This window comes from Myotis brandtii, unplaced genomic scaffold (assembly GCF_000412655.1).
Source record: "Myotis brandtii unplaced genomic scaffold, ASM41265v1 scaffold604, whole genome shotgun sequence".
Lineage (NCBI taxonomy): Eukaryota > Metazoa > Chordata > Mammalia > Chiroptera > Vespertilionidae > Myotis > Myotis brandtii.
The window spans coordinates 3200728-3213861 of record NW_005370286.1 but is presented as its reverse complement, the minus strand read 5'-3'; the positions used below and the strand labels follow the sequence as shown (position 1 = coordinate 3213861).

Below are 13134 nucleotides of genomic sequence, written 5' to 3'. Positions count from 1 at the left end.
AGGGACTACAGTGTCACCTTTGAACCCAAATGCTAGAATTATAGATATCAGCATATGGAAGGACCCTAAGCTAGTCCACTGCTTGACGCTCCCATTGGATCAGAACCCCCTGGGCACTTTGTGACCTGGGATCCTGCAAAGTTGTCTTAGACTGGCTATCAGAGGATGATTCATAAGGAAAAAAATACATAAATGGACTTAACCAAACTTAAGAATTTTCCTCTGCAAAACACCCTCTTAAGAAGATAAAATGATAAGCCTCAGACAGGAGTAAAATATTTGCAAAGAACTTGTATCCAGAACATGTGAAGAACTCTCTATTCAACAATAAGAAAACAAACAACCCAATTAGAAAACAGGTAGGACTTGAACAGACACTCCACCTCAGAGGATATACAGATGACAAATGAGTGCCCCAAAAGATGACATTAGCCACTAAAATCCTGCAAATTAAAAGTATACGAAGAATCCATTATACACCTATTAGAATCGCTAAAATAAAAACCACCCACAATACCAAGGGCTGGTGAGCATGTGGAGAATTAGAGCTCTCATACATGCAGGTGGGAGGGTAACGTGGTACAGCCCCACCAGGAAGAGTTCGGCATTTTCTCATAGACACAGACTTCCTATACAACCTTCCAATCGCACTCCCGGGTTTTTATTCAAGAGAAATGAAAATATATGTTCACACACAAAAAAAAACGGTCCATGAATGTTTGTCATCGCAAACTGGAAAACAACCCAAAAGTCTTTGAACAGGTGAACAGATAAGCAAATTGTGGTGCATCCATATTAAGGAATACTGCTCAGTAATAAAAAGGATCAAATGATAGAAAATACACAACTTGTATGGATTGCACCGAGTATAAAAAGCAATTGTCGTATAGTTACATGCTGTAGGGATTTCATTTATATAACATCCCCAACGTTGTAAACTATAGAATGGACAACAAGTCAGTGATTGTGAGAGTTTAGAGCTGGAAAAGGGGCGAAGGAACATTCTCATGTGGCTACAGTGACCAGTATCTAAAATTTCATGAAACTTCACACACATAATGTTCACGTAAAGACCGCTGACATCTGAGTGAGATTTTTTTTACCCACATCCCTGACATTGTACGAATGTCAATTCCTGGTTTCGACAGTATACTCTGGTTATGTTCAATATTATAGTTGATGTTATCATCAGGAAAGCTGGGTGAAGACTATGCAAGAATTCTCAGTCTTAACTTTCCAAATTCTACTGGGTCTCACTTATTTCCAAATAAAAACTTATATTAGAAACAGCACATGAATACATTTAAAATCACAATCCCGCTAAGTGTGGCAAAAGACAGATACAGGATATTATGAAAGCCCTCGATAGAGGGATTGACCTGGTTGTGAAGGTCAAGAAAGGCTTGAAAATGAGCCGAGATCTAAAGGAAGGGTAGAGGTTAATGAGGTGAAAAGGGCTGGGAGGTGGAATCCAACTCCCTTGACTTAGGAAAAGTTCAATAAGGTAGGAAAATAGCTCTTTCCCTGAACCTCCAAAGCTGAAACACATGAAAACACAGAAAAAGCAGTGATTGCCTCATCTAAGGAGAGTTAGGGGAAAAGTGCAGGAGGAGACGAGACAGGTAGCTAAGAGAGGGGGTTGGGTGGACCCCAACAGGTAGAGTCACCTACCCCTGGAGGCAGACCCAGAACCACTGCAGGGCTATGAGGTACGCACTAACCCCTTGGTCCCCACCGCGGCTGGTGAAGTGACGTCCTACCAACAGGTACCTGTGGCAGGTCGAGGGGAACTGGGTGAGCTGCTTCTAATTTTGAAGCAAGAAGAGTAAACGACAGACCCCTTCCCATTTGAATTTGCCTCCCTTTCGCACACCAGCTCCTGGGCCGCCCACCCGGGGAGCTAAAGGAGACCCAGGCTCCAGCTCTCCCATCCATCAGGTGACCTTGACCTCTTGGGACTACAGCCTTCTCATCCAGAAAGGGACCTTAGACCACATGACCTCTCAGCTGACTCCGCCCTTGGCATTCGGTGATTCTGGTCTCTGACTTTTTAACACCTGGGTTCAAATTATATTGTTATTTTTGCCTAATAGCTCACCTTTATGAAAACCAGGGGACACTGTCATGTGTCTATGACGGAAGATGCTTCCTTTTAAAGTCTCCTTCTGCTTGCGGGAGTTCAGTGGTGACCTGGAAGCTCGGGTATAAGACCGTGTCTGTGGATCCCTGGAAATGATCTGCTTAGGGAAATACAAAGACCCGTTTCACTCACTCAGCTCCAATGAAAATGAGAAACTGGATGTGCTGTCACATAGCCTTCCAACTAAGGGAGAAGTCAAGTGTTCTCATAATAGTTATTTGACCGAGCTAATGTTTACACGTTTAATAAAACTTTCAACCTTTTACTTAAAATGCTATTTTTACACCAGTCAGGAAGATGTAAATTACATTCATTAGTGATGTCATGTTCAATGTCTGAAGCCTTCATATTAAAGTGCACCCAACTGACCGGCAGCAATACATCTGCTAACAAAACGAGAGAGGGAGACAATGGAAGGCTGACATTTTTCTATTGATTTTCCTTCATAGCAAATTATGGCTTACCTTTCCCCCCCGTCTGATAAAATGATCACAAATATTTTGAATGACCACATTGAAAGGTGGATTTAGAACATTCAGGGCTCACAATGGCCCAATCCAGGGATGCCAAATGGTTATGTATGGTTTCATTTTATCTCTCAACCAACCAAAACATAGGTGTTTATCTTTAAGCCCGTGGAGCAGAAGCATCTAATTGATCCCACTTGGGAGACAGACGGTGAATAATGGGCCATTATATTTTGACGAGACACACAATTGCCTTGAACTTGTCAGGAGTTCAGGTGTGGGGATCCAGCTACCTGGGGCAGCGGCTGGAATGTGATGGGTTGGGAGCTCCTGCTCACGCATCTGCCCGCGGCAGCCTGGTAGGGCCCGGCTCCATTTCAGGGGAATAACTCACCTATTCATGAACAATGAGGTTCAAATTGTACTTTCCTTTAACACAACATTAACTCTCAAAGAGCTGGAAATTCAGCACTCGGTTCCGTGAGCTTAGATTGCACATCAGTCACTGAGAACATTATATGAGCCGTAATCCCATTAAATATATCATCTTGCAAATATCTAAATCCAGTTAATTAACTTGTATTGCAAAAGAGCTCGGAGATAAAGTTTTCAGAGAGCAACCCTACATTTTAGGATCCTAATTATACTTAAAGCAAATTCCAGGCTCTCCTTTTTATACAAAATAGGGGGAAAACTGCCTTCTAAGGGGGGAAAAAATGGATTGATAGAGGGCTACGTTTATGAGATTTAAACAGAAAAGATATTCAAACATCTCAAAAATTAACTGCTTTCTTACATAAACTTTTCCCTTGCATTGTAGGGAGCTTTTTTAATAAAAGGATTAAACCAAGTCTGTCATTTTAATTAAAATTCATAGCAATACAATGTCATCTTTACACTGATTGTAGAAACTAACCAGCTCATGGATTTAGCTATCCTTCGGAGTTCATAATAATTTGACTTTAGCATGATACCAGAGCCCACAATATGTATAAAATTTTAAAATAATCACAGCAAGGACTTAAATAAATAAATAAATAATGTAAGCTAATGAAAATTCCACTACTGAGTTAGAAACATGACAGTTGCTCAATATTTTTCCAGTGGTCAATAATTATCTGGAATGTGTATGGAGTTATACCACCATTGGGGATGCAGATATAAAAGTATATATTTGCATATATCTGTTTTGCATAAAACTTGCATACTGTGTGCCTGTGTTTTCTGATGACATCCACTCCCCTGGTGCTTCCTTTGTATGAGGCCCATACCACTCACCACAGCGAATTTTCAGCGGTTTTTGTCAGTAAAATAAATCTTCCCAATATGTGCTTTTCATTATGTTTCATGAAAAACCCACACCCTCTAAGTGTGAAATTCAACACTGATTTATTTGGAAATAGTTTAAATTGCAGTTTCTCTCAACTATTGTTCAATGCACACATCTATATGTTTGCTATTCTTCTTAGCAATGAAGTATAAGAATACTTTCCATATAAAAAAATAGTTCAAATTCTCATCCTCTGTGTAAATCCATTTATATGTATGAAATATAACATTTTGTTACATCTCAGCGCCAATGGGAGGCTGGGGACAGACACAGTTTTCACAAGATGTCAACAGGATTGGATCTATTCCTGCTAAAATCCAGGGCCCCATTGGGGGCACTGGTGCATTATTCTGAAGAATAAGGTCCTGGAAATATGCAGAGATTCTTCCTAACAGTATCATTCTTGCTATCCAAATGGCACCAACAGAAAACACGTTATCTTATTGTATCTTACAGGTTCTCAGACCGAAACGCTTTGAGGAGCTTGTTAAATTCAAAGCTGACTTAGAAAATAAAGAATTAAGTTCACTGACAAGCCTTCTTTAGGCACTTCGTGATTGGAAGCTACAGAAAGTGGCTTCTATTTCACCTTAGAAATAGAGAATGGATGGGTGAGTTTCTTTGTTTTAACACTAGAGGCCCAATGCATGAAATGCGTGCAAGAGTAGGCCTTCCTTCCCCCAGCTTCCAGCACCGGCTTCCTTCTGGCACCCGGGATCCGGGCTTTCCTCACAGCCCAGGTTTTGTCCAGGTCTTCCAGAAGGATGTCTGGTCTAATTAGCATATTATGCTTTTATTATTATAGAGGCCCAATGCATGAAATTCATGCAAGGGGCTCAGCCCTAGCAGCTGTGGTGGCTTGCCTCGGCCCTCGCAGCCCCTGCTTCATCTGGAAGGATGTCCAGAAGGATGTCTGGAAGGTCATTCGGCTGTCTGGTCTAATTAGCATATTACCCTTTTATTATTATAGATTATAGATAGATGGGCAGGCACTTCTGACAGATTGGTAATTCCAGGAAAACATAGACTCGCTTTAAGAAAACTCTTAGAAACTACCCTTCCACAACCACCTTCTCAGTGTTTGCTACATGTTTCCTAAGTACTGTTTAGCAATATATGGGAATTGTCATTTATTCCTATGAAGGGTTCCATGAGGCAGGTGCTATTATTAACCCCCATTTTACAGATGAGGACATTGAGGCTTAGAAATCTGTAATCTCCTTGTGGCCGAAAATCTAGCAAATGATGAGGCTGAGATTCAAATCCAGGCCTATCAAACTCCAAAGCCCCTACTTTGTCCCTCTGAGTGACATGGGCAGACACACAGCCCTATGCCCTCAAATGCTGTAGGGCCATTTGGCTTTGGTAAACACACACTGGAATTAGGAAGACCAAAGTACCTTCGTTTGGTCGTCTGTTACCCACTGGTGTGGAGGTAGTTAGACTGATACATTCCTCAATAAACCACGTGCCTGTTGGTTGAACTTGAGCGGAACGTGGAACAGAAAAGCATGCAAGTGCCACCTAGGCTATGGGTAATGGTGGCCACACCAAGACTCCCTCCCTGATACCTTTTCCCATGTCAACTTAGGTATTGCTGGCTTTAACAGCCTTTACCTGCAGCGTGCGGAGAATGGTGCAAGGCACGTTATGAATTCTGGAGTTCAATGTTGAGGGCTCCAGTTGTGCTGCACCTGGAGAAAGGGTTAAATGCCTCCCGGGCAGCCACTGTCTCCTGGATCATGTTGTCTAAAGGCAAGGCTCCCTGCACCACGGCCAACCGAAGAGGTATCCTAATGACAGTATAATTAGAAGTATCATTGTGGTAATGATTCTTTTCATCTGGAGCCCCGGCTGCACAGAGAGGGCCCCTCATTCAGCTCCTTCCACCTGCTTGTCCTTCGCCTCTCCCGGTCTTTCCCCCCGGTCAGCAGCATGGGGTTAATACCAGGTGTTTGACAAGTCCTCGGACTTGGGGCTCATCAAACTAATTAAAGAGAAACACATCCAAATTCTAGTGAATTATTTGACTCTAAAAAAATGCCTCCCATTCATCTGGCTTGGGGGGGTTGATTAATGAGGATGACAAAGGCGCCCTTGTCCCTGCAATCCACCGCCACTTGGTTCGGGTTCAGTGGGCCCAGGCAGAGGCATCCAGGCCTAAATCTGGTCTTTCTTACCTACTTAAAAATCCAAAGGGTTGAGAAGTTTCTGATGTTATCAGACCCTCCGAGGCAGGAAAGGAAAGACAAAAACATCTTGATCCACTAAGTTGACACGGCCAGAATTTATTTGTTTAACTTAAATACCCCTTAGAAGACTTTCCCAGTGTTTGTTTGTCACACGTAGAATAATCTGAGACATTGGGAAAGCATTAGATTAATCAGTGCGTTTTAATATCCCTAAAACCAATAAACCCTAAAGCAGTGGTTCTCAACCTTCTGGCCCTTTAAATACAGTTCCTCATGTTGTGACCCAACCATAAAATTATTTTCGTTGCTACTTCATAACTGTAATGTTGCTGCTGTTATGAATCATGATGTAAATATCTGTTATGCAGGATGGTCTTAGGCGACCTCTGTGAAAGGGTCGTTCGACGGCCAAAGGGGTCTCGACCCACAGGTTGAGAACCGCTCCCTAAAGGATGCCCTTCAGAGAGACCTGCTCAGTACCTATCCCCAGCCCCCTCAGCCCAGGGCTCTCCAGGCGTCCCCGTCCCCCTGAGCAAAGCCTCGCTGGTGGAATATAGGATGGACAAGGACCTAGGAGGGTCTTATGTGAGAAGACAAAGCAGAGTTTTTTTTTATTCTTAACTCGAGCAATTTGTTTTAATCAAAGGATTTTTCTTTCTTATGGATAATTAGGCATCCAAAGTACACCTGGGAGAGAGTTGTTTGCTGCATTAGGGAGACGCGTCTGCATAATTAACTAAGGGAAGCATCTAAAGAGAAATTTGAGCATTTAGATTACATTTAGATTAAAATGCATATGTTCCCGCCAGGTTAAAAATAAAATCCAACAGACAGCTCTACCAATAAATGCACTATATTAAACAAAGCATGGATATTTAAGATGTAGCTTTTAATAACGTTAACCAAATTCATCATGAGATTATGGCTTTAAAACCCATAAGCCATAAATTCCCTCTCCAAGCCTCCAAACCCTAAAATGCCAAATTATCCAATCCAATATCTACCCACCTGGTGCCGAGACATTAAATGACATTTTAGGATTATCTTTAAAATAATTACGTAGGCATTTTTACATCATTTTTAATTCCATCATTTATCTGAACCTGAAATATAGAAGAGACATTACCTTTCAGCAAGTTCCTCTTAGAATTTTGGAATTTATTTGGGGAAACTTCAATGTCCTGCTGATTAAAACTCTGTAATGAAAAACATCTCTTCCCTTCTGCTTTCAGGCCGAATGCAAATCCAGGCTTGTCAATATCATCTCCCCAGCTTTGACTAACGATGAGAATTATTGTATATCCGAGAAATGAATTCACATCTGAAACGTTCAATGGCTCTTAAATGCAAAGTTCTGTATTTAATCAGTAGATCCATATTCAGGTAATTCTCTTATTGATCCGAAAAGAAGAGAAACTCAACAAATAGAGTCAATAAAGTCACTTAGGAGAATGTGTTCCCCTGTGGGTTTTAAGAAATGCTAACTCTGCAACATGTTCACTGGTATTGTGCAAAATAAAAGTAAAATTGTTTTTGCTCTAACGCATTAATATAAACATTTAAAAATATACAGAAAAGTGAAAGAGTAAAGAGCTTTAAGAAACATCATCCAGGTAAGCAAAGCAGAGCAGCTTCCTTCACTACAGGACTTCTCAGGGCCTTTACTGTCCCAACATGCACAGCGAGTTTCCAAGAGGAACAGAAAATGAATCACATTCCAATTTCACCTCCAGCCCCTGGCACATCTGGTGTCCCTCTAAAATACTTGAGATGTGTTGGTTTATGGCAAGTTTAGAGGTTCTATGGTTTCCATTGAAAAACTCTACACCCCCAAAAGCAGGTTTCTACAAACCTGGTGCCAAACAGGTTTCTAGAAAGAAAGATGCTTTGGAAAAATCACGGTTTGAAAAAATTCATCAACATTTGAGAGGTTCCCAGTGTGAAGTTGACAAAAGAGTTTGGAAGTAGATTCTCTTGCAGTTGATTTAAATAAGCTACCTTGTTCTCCTCTGTGAAACTCCTTTCTCTAATGGACTCAGGTTGTTCCAAAACCCAGGCAAGGATTTGAAACTGGAAAATAACCCAAATGAATAAAGGTCTTGTTTCTTTTTTCAATCCTACCATTACCCTATAAAGTCCCTAAAAAACAGGGAAATGTGGCGATTCAGATTTTTTTTTTTTCAATTTAATGTGAACACTGAAGGTACGATTGTTGAGGGTAAGTCAGCTGGAGGCTTTCGCAAAAATTACTCTGAAATTCCCCTTTGATTCTTGCTCCACAGTATAGAATCCAATCAGTGCCAAATGTCAAGTCCTGGGCTGCACTTCCCTGCTTCCTTTTAATGTGAAGAATTGGATTTTGGAACTCATGGGTTTTCTCATGCTAATGCTGAAATCGAATTCATTTGTGAGCATGTTGTAAGACACAATGAGAAAACTATTACCTGAAGGCAGTTGTAAAAGTTAAAAAAAAAAACACAACATTTTTTAATCCTTATGTTGTTTCACTTTTTGCTATAGGACTAACAAGCACAAACTCCACCCCCTTAACCAGCCTTGAAATCACTAATGTCTTTAAAACACACACACACACACACACACACACACCAAATTTTATCTTTCACTCTAATTTCCATACCCAAGTAGTTCTTTTTTTTGCTTTTTCTTTCGAGAGTCTTCTTTTACCACCTAGGGAACAAAATCCAACTATGGATTCAAAATGACAGATTCTGTGGGTCTTACTTCTCAGTGATGATGTCATTTGTGGGGAATTGTTGGGTAAACCATACACTCTTTCCAGAAACCTGCAATTACCTCTCTGAATAAAGAGATCAATGTCATGTTTCTAGAAATAATGGCTAATGATACGTCTCCCAAAAGGAAGTGGCGTTATTAATTACCTCACTGTGAGCACACAGTTTATAGACAGCTCCGAGGGCCGCTCGCCCAATTAAGTATAATGACTAAAGCTTCGGTTGGTCCATCTGCACGGCCTTCTAGGTTAACAAGCCCACAGCTTCCCTGGACGTGTAAGGCCCCTGTGCAGCCAGGAGAGCGAGGAGCGCTCGGAGTCCCGGGGGACTGGGTGTCATTGTGCGCAGGACTGGGAAGCCCACGCCCTTGTGTTTTTCCTCACTCAGCTTTGTATTGATATTGATCGCCCCTCCCCCCAATTTCCACGCCGAGGCGTACTCATTCATATTCCACATTAAGTATGTATTTAAATGTGTATAAATGTATTTAAATTTTTAATATTGCACTTAGGCACTTATATAGAGATTACGTAAGTGTAAATATATAAAATTTAAAATATTATATTTATATACTCATATGTAACTATTAAAGTACATATAATATATAGTAATTTATATATAATTATGTCATAAATTTATATATAAATTATAAAGGTAATTACATAACTATATATATATACATATCCTTATATAAAAATATGGCACATAAAATATATTAACCCCCATTGCATATAAAGTGACAAGAACGGCACTGTGTAACCCAAAGCGGCCAAGGTTAGAAGCTGAAATTTACCTCACTCAGGAATAAAAACACCAAAAATGTTAAATAACATACTACAAATATATATGGACATATATATATATACAGGGTGCCCCCTCAAATGTATACACACTTGAACAGCTGATAGCTCAATTTGGAAAATGAAGTTATTTTAATAAACACTACCTTTATAATTATTCAAAGTGTATGTATACATTTTTGGAGACACCCAATATATAGCAACACCCCATACACACACACACACATATTTATTATTATTGAACGCTGTCATGCTTTCAAGTAGCAATGTAGGCCGGTTACCGAGCCCCTGCAGTAAATCAATGTTCCAAAGTGAGCTTGTCTTTTAAGGGCTATGCTGTCTCCCTCCATGGCAGCATCAACATCATCGATCACAACAATCCCAGTTTGTTTTTCCTAATTGACTACAGGGGCTGCGGGCTGAGCTCTGAGCGAGGACTTGCAACCCTTCGGATGGGTTTTCAAGGACCAAAGCGGGAGGACACCTGGGCCCGGGACTGGACCTCATTCCCGCTTCCAATGGCTTCAGGCGAGTCCCAGCATCCTGCCCTGACCCGGGCCCCAGCTGGACCCGGCAGCATTTTTGCATTTTGGTTCCCAGCACTGAGGATTTCTCCGCCGCCCCAGGCTACCCAGCCCCCTGATTTATGACTTCCACAGTGAATCAGCCCCTCCCCACCCCAACCTGGAGGTAATACCACCTCCTCCCTAGGGCTTGGGGGGGATTAGGGATCCCTCTGTACACGTCTCTTTGAAATCCTGCAGCGGAAAACAGGGGGCTGGCCTCAGGCCGGGGGCTTCCTGAGCAAGCACAGGATGGGCCAGTGCCATGTCCTTACCTGCCGGCTGGTGCTTCACTTTAGGTCATTCTCAAGGTCAGAAACATGGCGGTTCACCCAGGACAAGAGGCCATGCAAAGCCCTGGCCACCCCCTGCAGCAAAGACCCCTGGTGATTTCAGTCTATTCTTCAGCTCCGCTACAAGGATCAGGACCAGGGTGCAGTGGGGCAGGCAGAGCTAGCAGCTCATTAAGACTAAGCATGTGAACCTGCCAGAGTTTTGCTTTTGTTTTAAGCAGTCACCCATTCCATGTCTTCCTTCCTCCCTCCACACATACACACAGATTTGCAGAGAACTAGCATGTGCCAACCTGTGAGAAGGAATAATGAGGCAAGACTGGAATCACACCTTCACCACCCCGGACAGTGACCTTGAACAAATTTCTCAACCTCCATGAGCCTCAGTTTGCCCGCCTGCAAAATGGGGACAACACTCTCCATGTCAAAGAGTATCTGTAGAGATGAAATGAGATACCAAAATCCTACATGTCAAATGCCTGACAATTTGCCTACTAGTTAGGTACTCAGTAAATGGGTGTTCCCTTAATCCTGCTCCCAAAGGTTGTTCAAAACTTGAGCCTGTTTGCCACTAAGGAAGGAGGTGACATACTCCACAGCTCAGGAAATGCTAGGCCCTCCATGGCTCCTGACTGGGCCAATGGTGACTCTTGCCTTATGGTGGGTAGGCAGCTGGTGTTGAAGAAGAGGAGTTAGTGATGTTGTGTGTCTGTGTCAAATGACTGTTCACCGCAACTTATATGTCAGGGAGCCCCTCCGCTGCTTTAATTAATTTACTCCTATGCTTTCATTTGAATATGGATCGCATGAACATGACCCAAATTTCTCTTCTAGAGAAACACTGGCATGTGCACCCCAGGAGACATGGACAAAATGTTCACAACAGCGTTGTTTATGGAACAAAATTTAGAAATGCCTGAAACCCCAAGAACAGTACAGTTTATAAATGGTAAGATAGTTCTTCAGTGGAATACCATGCAGCAATGAAAAGTAATGCCACATCTCCATCAACCCTAGAAACAATATTGCGTGAGTCAAGCAGGCCATAGGAGAATATGTAGGGAATGGCTCTGATTTAGAGACGGCTGCAGTGGCTCAGCTCACTCCCTCCCTCAGCAAGTAGTCACTGAGCCCCTACCCCTGCTAGGTGCCAAGCACTGCCCTGGTTGCTGGTATCTGATGGTGAGCAAGATCAACACAGTCCCAGACCTTGGCTACCTTACAATCCAGCAGGGAAGACCAAGAAGAAAACAGATAAGCAAGCAGAAAATTAAAAAATGACACTTTCTACGGCCAACAACTTGGAAAGAAACATAAAAGATGTGAAAATAGAGAATAACCAAATGGGGGAAAAATACACTTTCAGTTGGGGGATGGAGAAAGCCCCTCTCAGGTGGCTCTTTGAGTTAAAAAGGATGAAAGGGGGCTGGAAAAGTGAACAGGGGAAGGAAGTTTCTTCCGAGAATTAGAGAAGAAATGCCTCGAGACGGACATGTAGCTGGCACGTTGGGTAAACTGAGCAAAGCTCTGTGCGGTGGGAGGGAGGGAGGCAGGAAGGCCTGAGTGGGCAGGTGGACACGGTCCAGGTCTCACAGCCCCCCTTCCCTGTTGTGCAAGATCTCGCCCGGTGTGTGGGCCTAAGGACCAGGTCAGCCTCCTCCTGATGTGCTTGCCAAGTGGCGTGGGCCAAACCAGAGGACCAGTCCTCCGCTCAGACTCCGAGGGGGCCCCCAGCCAGTCCTTTCCAGGCTACACAAGGCTCATGCCGGGGACTCACTGACTTCCAATCTGATGGAGACACAGCCTCCTGCGGGCACTGTCAGCACTCTCTCCGGCCAAGGGCACCTAGATCATTCCCAAATGTTATCTGGGGCGCTGATGTTCAGGGAAGGTGGGTAGACTGGCTAATCCCCATGGTCAGCAGTCCCCCAAGCTCCTAACTGCTCACCACAAATTCCCCGTATGGACACTGAGTCATCAGGAAGCAGTCAACAGCCTCAGGCCCCGTTCAAACAGCCCGGCTCTTCATGGAACCCAGGGGAGGCCCCGCGTCATGGCTGATCCATCTGGCCAGCTGAGGAGTAGATGATTCGGAGAACGCAGAGCTGTGAGCAGAAGGAAATGAAGGGGTCTGTCTGGCTCGCAGGGCAGATGGAGAAAGCAATGCTTTTCCAATCATACCCAGACCCTCCTGCTCTCGGGGCTGGTGGCTGAAGTCCCAAAGTCAGACGAAGAGCACCTAAAGCAAAAGATCTTGATGAGAAGCAAAGAAATGCTTAAGGGCAGCTCTGACTTTTCTATTATGTTTTTTTTTTCATTATAGACATTAAAGAAGTCATGCCATGGAATAAAGTATAGGAAACGTTTTAAACTGTAATTTCACTATCCTACTAATATTGTCTTCTTTTTATAGTTACTTCTAGTCTTTTCTCTTAAACTTTTTTACATAGTTACAACCATATATGCACACACTTGTTTTTAAATTTTATATTATGTCATAAACACTTTTCCATATTCCGCCCAGCCTTTATAGGCAACAAAATAATAACTGCATTATTATATGACCAAATAAATGTACGGTGATTCATCTAAACAA

The 13134-nt window shown here is 42.7% G+C and overlaps 1 long non-coding RNA gene across 2 annotated transcripts in view; it reads right to left on the bottom strand.

The window, feature by feature from the left end:
• Positions 1–2107: 2107 nt before the first annotated feature.
• The window catches only part of LOC102239349, a 28969-nt gene continuing 17942 nt past the window's right edge, over positions 2108–13134 (bottom strand). Inside the window, exons 3-4 of one of the 2 annotated variants that reach the window (XR_001364703.1) lie at positions 12487–12777; positions 2108–2237 (exon numbers count right to left, since the gene is read on the bottom strand). This is a non-coding gene — a long non-coding RNA (uncharacterized LOC102239349). Of the gene's footprint in view, positions 2238–9922; positions 12778–13134 lie in introns of those variants that run through there. The other variant, XR_314344.2, reaches the window with a different exon arrangement.